Source organism: Adiantum capillus-veneris, chromosome 4 (genome assembly GCF_014529385.1).
Source record: "Adiantum capillus-veneris isolate H3 chromosome 4, ASM1452938v2, whole genome shotgun sequence".
NCBI lineage: Eukaryota > Viridiplantae > Streptophyta > Polypodiopsida > Polypodiales > Pteridaceae > Adiantum > Adiantum capillus-veneris.
The window spans coordinates 73,721,597-73,730,334 of NC_140934.1; positions in this window are offsets into that span (position 1 = coordinate 73,721,597).

Below are 8,738 nucleotides of genomic sequence, written 5' to 3' on the forward strand. Positions count from 1 at the left end.
AAGCCTCATAATCTCCTTAGAGGCCGAAACTCCCTTCTTAAGCTATATCTTCTTAAGCTCCATAGCCTTAAGCCATTCATAATCGAGTTCTTCTTAAGCTCTATCCTGGGAAGCTCCATACAGGGGAGCCCTTCATAATCGAGCTCGACCTAAGCTCTCTTCCTCCTCACGGGAAGAAAATCTAGGGAATACTCTTAAGCTCTCAATACATCCTCTTAATCTCCGTCTCGGAACCTCCATAGCTTGAAGCTTAATACGAGTTCTTAAGCTCTATTTTCGTGAGCTCCATCTCGGAATCTCCATAGCTTGAAGCTTAATACGAGTTCTTAACCTCTATTTTTTGGAGCTCCATCTCTGAACCTCCATAGCCAGAAATTCTTAACCTCTTCCTCCTCATAGGAAGTTAATCTCGAGAAGTTCTTAAGCTTAATCAGGATTCCTATTAATGTCTACAAGCTCTTAAGCTCGCTTAATCTTCAAGCTTAAGCCCTCAAGCCAAGCCGTAAGCCAAAACGAAGCCTAATCTCAAACCGTTAGCAGTGACCTTCGAATCAGGAAGCAAAAGGTAGAGTAAGCAGAATTGCATCAATTTTTCTGTTAGCACCTGGTTTTAGCCAGGATTTCTTCTTGTAAAGAGCATTTAAGCTCCATTAGTGATCGATTAATCATGGATTTTGTCAAATTAACTGGGAATTAAATAGACTGCGTGTTTTAAATACTGATGTCGGTAAATTGTATCTGTTACACCTTGTTTTCCGCACCTCTCACAACCAGGGGCCCGGTGCCTTCCCGGATCACCTTTCGCACAATTATCCCCCGACATAATTGGTGACCCGACGCGAAACGAGCCGAGGTGAGCAGTGTGGTGAAGAAGGATGTCGACACCGCAAGAGGCTGCCATGCAACAAATGATGCAACAATTTGCTGCTTACATGCAACAACAGCAGGCTACTCAACAGCAGTACAATTTGCAGGAGAGGATCCGTAAAGCTCGTCACACAGTTACCGAGAAATTACATAGATTTGAAGGCCGAGATATTAGGAAATTCTGCAATATCTATGAACAGGCAATGGAAGAGAATGGAATTGATGATCAGAACGCAGTAGAAGGGTTCCATTTGATTGCTGAGCCGAAACTTAGGGGTCGAATTAAAGAAATTCAGGTGCTTCAAGACCCGAATTGGCAGGATTTCAAGAAGGCGCTTCAGGAGGAGTACTTCCTGGAGGATTCTCAAAGAGTAACCAGGCAAAGTTTCATGAAGTGGGTGCAGAAGAAGAACAAAAATCTGTCTACACGAGAGTTAATGCGGGAATTTGAGAAGAAATTTGAGCAACTGTCTTCGACAGAGCAATGTTCAATGAGGGATCAGAAGGTTGAGTTGTTCATTCAGGCTGTTGATCCTCGACTTCAAAAGAGCTTAGTGCAGTTGCTAGAGGATCCAAGTGGAGAATTGTGCTTAACATCTGACTGGAAGGTAGTCACCAAAGCAGTCAACATGATTGTGAAACGACAGATGAGAGTTGACAAGATGATCGTGGCTGACATCATGGATGTTGCAGAGGAGGAACCTAAAGAGAAAACAACCTCGGCAATACCCAGAGTGGAGGAGCCAGTTCTTGACGAATTGGTGAAAGATATTCAAGAATTGAATTTGAATTTTAAAGCTGTTAAATTTGATGGTCTAGCTGCAAAGGGGTCTACATCGGAGCCTAGGCAGCAACCACCACGCAAAGGCTGGGACCGATGCATGTGGTGTGACAGTGAAGACCACAAGTATGTTAAGGAATGTGATGAATTTGACGAAGCATATAAAAAGAATGTGGTGTTCTGGAAGGACAAGAAGATACACCTTAGGGCAACAGGTGAGATGCTCCGCCTGAACTTCGATGGGGGCGGCATGAAGAAGATAGTTGATGAGATTCAACATAATGTTTCTCTTGTGGATGCAGCTACTTATGGGCTGCAAGTCTGCGGGAAGGGTGATGAAGATGGTGCAAGTACCAAAGGTCAATTATGGCCTTATGCTTTGAAGATAGCAAAAACTGGACAGGTAACTTATGGGAAGCTGCGGCAAGTAGGGAATTCGATTCGAGAAACCACAGGGTGGACTGATCCAGTGGATTTCCTCTCAGTGTATGCATTCATTGTGAAGTCTCAAGCTAATGAGGCTATGGTGGAGGAGAAGTGGAAAAGAGATGAAGAAGCTCCTGGGACATCGAAGAGGACAACAAGGTTCAACAGAAAGAAAGAAGAAGGTCTTGCTCCAAAGCCCGCTCTTGAAGTGGTGATGGAGGAAGCACTTAAGGACAAAAAGCAAGGTAAACCCAAGGGACCCTCTTATAAGCTCAAGTCTGACATTGAATTAGCTACAGATTTAAAGAAATTCTTTGAAGAGAGAATTCTAAATAGCAAGGTGGAGCTATCATTGGGTGATATATTGGGGATTGCCAAACGTGAGTTTCATGAGGAGATAATAGATATCATCAAAAGGAAGCGGCAAATACCAAGTGAACAGGAGCCGGAGTCAGTGAAGAGCCAGGCGGTATGCCACATTGAAGCAATTCTAGACGACTATGAAGATTATTTGGCGAATCTTGAAGAAGAAGAAGAGTCGAGGTCTATGGTGGTGTCAAATCCAACTGTACCTGAGGTAAGGCATGTTCATTTCAATGAAGATGAAGATAGTGAAACCATACCAAGGAGTCACTTTTCAAGGACTCATTGGGCAAGAGCAACAATCGAAACTGTTGTAAAGCTTGGTGATATCAAAGAACTGGTCTTAGCACTCATAGATCATGGATCAGAGATCAATTTGATGGCTAAAAGCTTGCACAAAAGGGGGAAATGGCCTATTGATGTGGACCATGGTTGGTGGATTCGAGATGCCAATATGCTTCCAGGCGACCTCTATGGTGCATGTGCCAATGTTAAGGTAACTGTAGGGGATGTATGTGATGAGCAAAATTTCTTTATTCAGGAGCATTCCTCTTATCCTTTACATTTGGGGCAACCATACATTACGGCTGTGCGAATAGAAACCAAAGTGCTGGGTGATGGCTCGGCATATGCCAAGGTTCGGAGCCATAATGGTAAGAAAACATTGCAATTCTTGATTGTATGTGTTGACCATGCTAGGAATAAGGACAGTCTACGGGATCATCCAATGCCAAAGATACGCAATGCCATTATAAAGCGGGACTATGGTGGTACAAGTGAGGAGAAGTTCTCGCAAAGAGAATCTTTCTCTTCGGGGTTTTTGGGGTTAACATCTGAAGGTTCAATCTTTTCAGAAAATTTAATGATTTGTCGAAGTGGGAAAACCATTATGTCTCAGGTATTCAAAGTGAATTGCAGGGTTGTGATGTGCTTGAATCTGATGATGTGATTTCGGGAGTCTTTGAGAGGTATCTTATGAAGATACTATGTCAGTGCTTGAAGAGATCAGGCAAAACAGGTTACAAAGTGTAACTGAAGTAGTCAAGGTTCATTCAATGGACATGTATGGTGAGTTAAGTTCATATGAAGCACTTATGCATATTGAAGATGATTCAGGTGAAACTGTTGAAGCACAGGTAGATACCAAATACAAAACTGTTGCAAAGAAAGTGAGGCCAGTGGCTACACACCTTCTAGAAGGAAGTGATGGGATGATCAAGGAGGCTTCTCGACAACCTATACTCAGAGATCCGAAGAACATAGGGCATAAGTTTACTAAGGAGACACTATAGCAGCAGCTAAAGGTCGGTGAATACGGTTTCCTCAATGAAGAGGAGATCAAATGTTTTCAAGGTATGCTCGAAAAACATGGTAAAGCTTTTTCTTTTGAGCCAAATGAGATAGGGTGTGTGGATCCGAGTGTTGTTTCACCAATGGTTATTTTCACTGTTCCACACATGCCATGGAGCTTGCATCCTATTCCAGTTCCTAAAGCTCACTTGCCAAAGCTCATCAATTTGCTCAATGAAAAAATGGGAATTTTGAAGCCGTCATGTGCTCCGTATTCTAATCGATGGTTTACTATTCCGAAGAAAAATGGCACATTAAGGTTCATTCAGGATATGCAACCGGTTAACAAGGTAACAATCCGTAATGTGGGTACTGGTCCAATTGTGGATGAATTTGCTGAGGCCTTTGCAGGGAGATCTATTTACTCCATGGGCGATCTTTATTCAGGATATGATCAATTCCAGTTAGCTTTGGAGAGCAGGGATCTTACTACAATGCGTACTCCTCTTGGTTTGGTAAGGATGTGCACTCTACCACAGGGTGCTACTAATTCAGTAGCTCAGATAATGAACGGCATGAATAAGGTATTAAGGGACTTTATCCCACATGTTACCATGCCTTTCACTGATGATCTACCAATTAAGGGTTGTGAAGAAGGCTCAAAAAATGAAGAAAAAGACCAGAGGGGGTGCAGACAGTTTGTTTCTCAACATATTGCTGACTGTGATGCTATATTATCAAGGCTTGAAGAAGTTAACTTAACACTTTCAGGTCAAAAATCGACTTTTGGAGCTAAGGAGGTCTTAATTGTGGGACACATGTGCAGTTCTGAAGGAAGAAGGCCAAGTCCTGCAAAAGTTGAAGAAATCCAAAAGATGAAGGACACATGTGCTTCAGTTACTGAGGTTCGTCGATTCTTAGGTGCGTGCGTGTTCTATCGTATTTGGTTGCCACACTTTGCCCATGTTGCAGAGGTGCTGTATCAATTGCTACGAAAAGGTAAGAGGTTTGTTTGGGAAGAAGTTCACACACAAGCTATTAAGAAATTAAAGAAGATGCTTCTTGAGGCTCCGACCTTGAGGAAAGTTGATTATAAATGCGACAGGCCAGTTATTTTAACAGTTGACACTAGCCCGACAGGAATTGGATGGGCTATAGGTCAAGATGATGCTGAAGGACACAGGTATGCAGTGAGATTTGGAGCCAAGGTGCTCAATTCTCGTCAACAAGGATATCCACAGGTTAAGAAGGAACTTTGGGTCTACTGCTCTAAGGACCGATAAAGAATACTTTATTGGAGCTACCATTGTGGTAGAGACAGATTGCTTGCCACTAATAGGAATGATTGCAAATTGCTCTACTCCGGACATTGCCATGCTACAATGGATAGCGTATATCAAGTCTCTCAACCCTGAATTTTGTCATATTGCAGGTAGAGATAACCCTATTGCAGATATGTTATCAAGAGCTAGATTTGAAGATGAAGAAGAGATGATGACCACGAGTGATGATGTTGGCTATAAGTTCTACACGTCTTCTTATCTACATGCCAACTGCGTTAGTATTGCTCATGTTTTTGAAGTATTTTTTGAAGAGTTTTATGATGGAGAGTGGCTTATGATTGGCCACTACCTAAGTACTCTCACTAGACAAGAAGGATGGAGTGATCAAGAATTCAAGAAGATTAGGAAAAAGGCCTATGGCTGTTTCCTGAAAGAGGGACATTTATGGAAGCAACCGAAGTGCCTAGGAGGGGTACCACAACGAATTATTTGCGACAAAGAGACCCAACAGCAAGTGATTAAAGAGTTTCATGAAAGTCTATGGGCTGGACACAGAGGATCCTGGGCAACCTTTGTCAAAATTAAAGACCGATATTGGTGGAAAGGTATGTATAAAGATGTGGTTCAATTTGTGGAGTCATGCTTAATATGTCAACAGTACTCTAATGTGCGACATAGAGATGGGTTGCATCCCACCTATCCACTGGCTATGCACTACAAGTGGGTGGTGGACCTTATTACAATGCCAGTAGGAGTGTGGCAGATGAGATATATTGTTCTTTCCAAGGAAGATCTTACAAACCAGGTTGAAGGCAGAGCTTTGCGTACCAAAGCTACCAGTTCAGTATGCAAGTTCTTGCTTGAAGATGTTATCTCTAGGTATGGATGTGTTGGCAGAATTACTGCAGATAGAGGAGAGCTGGGTACTTGTCTATGACAGTAGCTTGGAGAACCAATACTCTGCTATGCAGAAAATGGTGAAATGGCGGTTTGGACCATATGTGGTGCAACATGTTTGATAATGCGACATATCAATTATGTGAACTAGATGGTACTATGCTTAAAGTGCCTATTGCAGGAAAAAGAATCAAGTTGTTCAAGAAGCGAGAAGGCGAGATTGTTCTTGAAGATTCTCATTCAGATCCACCTCCAGAGGATCATGTTATGTATGCGTCAGATGATATGTTTGATGATGATTTTAATGAAGCTGATTAAGTGCAATTGGCACAGATCGGAGGCTGTGCAGGTTCAAAGGGGGTGAATGTCCTGTAGCTCCGCTCCCATGCAAAGAAATATGCCAGGAAAATGCACATTAAGTTTGTTTGAAGCTTATATGTTTAATGAACAGTGATTAAGGGCTGGTTGCAGGCCGAGTTCAATGCAGAATGTATGTCAAATGCGGCTGAAAGGGCCAAAACATGCCTTAATGATGCTAAAAAGTGTTATGATTGAAGTGAACATGGATGGGGTATTGTGCCCTGGAACTACAGTGCTCGATGTGCTCTACCGGCCTGTATTTATGGCTCGTCGATTGGAGCTACGATGAAGAAGTTATGGCAGTTTAAAGTTCAAGTCGATTGCAGATCCGTGCCAGATTGGGAAACAGCAGCTGATGGAATAAAAATGAAATGAATGCATCAGGCTGATGTTACCATATACATGTGGTAGTGATGTGTATGAACACACTTGGACCGCCGGGGCATTTTTTCCCTCTTTAAGAGGTTTTTTCCCCCGTGCATTGTATATACGCCCATCACTCTAGGGCTATCTATCTTTCTATTGCACACTAAGTAACACACTCTCTATTGTGTGCCTTGAGCTTCCTTCGTCTTCTCCAAGCTGTGTGTGTTTCTCTGGAACCCTAATTCCAACAATTGGTATAAGAGCAGGTCACGTCCTCCCAGGCTTAGTCGCCAGCTGCTCCAGCACACACCTGCTCACTTTCTCCGATTTCAGTGAGCATTCGCAGGTCAACAAAAATTTTGGGACAGCTCAAAGAGCTTGGTCTACTCAGAATTTATATTTGGGCCCATTTCAGCCTCCGTTTCCACTACAGGCAGTACTGCACAGGCTATTTCGTCATTTTGTGCAAAATTTATGTCAGTGTTGTTTCCTGCATTACAGGTGCCTTATAGTCTTCTACGGTTTGCGATATAGCACAGGTTGTTCCCGCTCTGTTTCTCCTATTTTCGGGCAGTTTTCACATCAGGTACAGCATTTACCATGGCTGACAACAACAACACAGATGTGTTCAAGATGTTTGTTGCTGAGGACAGGTTGGATGGGGACAACTATCCTATGTGGGCTTATATGATGCAACATGTTCTTGTGTCAAAGGGTTTCTGGAACATTGTGCAGGGCATTGATGTACGTCCTGGTTCTGATGATGTAGGCGATGTTGAGGATGCAAGGATTGCAGCTGTTAGAGTTGTTTTGCTTACGGTAGAACAAGCTCGTTGGGATGTTAAGTATGCGCAGGCTCATGCATTGATTGCGTTGTCTGTGAAGCGCACCATTGTTCCTCACATCCGTTCAGCAAAATCTGCAAAACAGGCTTGGGATATTTTAGCAGGTCTTTATGCAAGCCGCAATGAGGCTAAAATTGCTTTGCTGCGTAAAGAGCTGGAGTCGAAGATTATGCATGAAGAAGATGATATGGACACTTTCCTTGCTAGTGTCAAGGATATCAATGAGCAGCTTATTTATGCAGGTGAAGTCATTTCAGATAGTTCCCTTGTGCAGACTGTTCTTGATGCCTTACCAGATTCCTACCAGACTTTTGCTAGTACTTGGAGACTGATGACCCAAGGAAATCCTGAATTTGTCAAGTTTGATGCATTATGCACATTGCTATTGCAAGAGTCACTTTCTAGAAAAAGCAGGACTAGGCAGCTTGCAGTTGAACAGGCTTTTATTGCAGTAATGCAGCCACTTCTTATGGTTCTGCTGCGAGTGGCAAAAATTCTGTTCCTAATGCTTCTGCTGGCAGTACTTCGTCTGGCAATTCTGGTGATAAGGGCAAAAAGAAGATGCGTTGCCATTATTGTAAAGCCAATGATCACTTGATCAAGTCATGTCCTAAGTTGAAGGCCAAAGAGGCTAAGAAGAAAGAGGGTGGTTCCACTGCAAATGCTGGTTCCACTACAAATGCAGCCATTGTTGAGTCTTCTTTGAAAGGAGACTGTGTTGCTGATGTTGATGCAGAATGGGCTTTTAGCGCAGAGTGCACTTACAATCCTACTGTCCATGATGCATGCTTGTCAGTTGCTGCAGATTCACATGTGTGGTATTTCGACAGTGGTGCTTCAAAGCACATTACCTCACATCGTGAATTGTTTACCTCTCTCGAGTCTATCCCTCATGGGAATTCAGTCACTTGTGTCAACAACGCCTCTTATCTAGTTCAGGGAGATGGAAAGATTGTGCTCACTGCTGCTAATGGCAGTTCCTTCACACTTGTTGATGCACTTTATGTACCTGGGATCAAGAAGAATCTCTTGTCTGTATCCGCACTTGCTAGACTTGGACTTGTAGTCAAATTTGTGGATGAAGGATGTACAATTCATGATCTCAGTTTTGGTGATGAAATTGTTGCATCTGGCCTTTTGTGCAGTGGGTTGTATAAGCTCACTTTGTATGACAAGTGTGGACAAAATTTTGCAAATGATGTTGCAGATTCAAGGGCTATTTCAAATGCAAAACTTTGGCATGCACGTTTTGGTCATCTG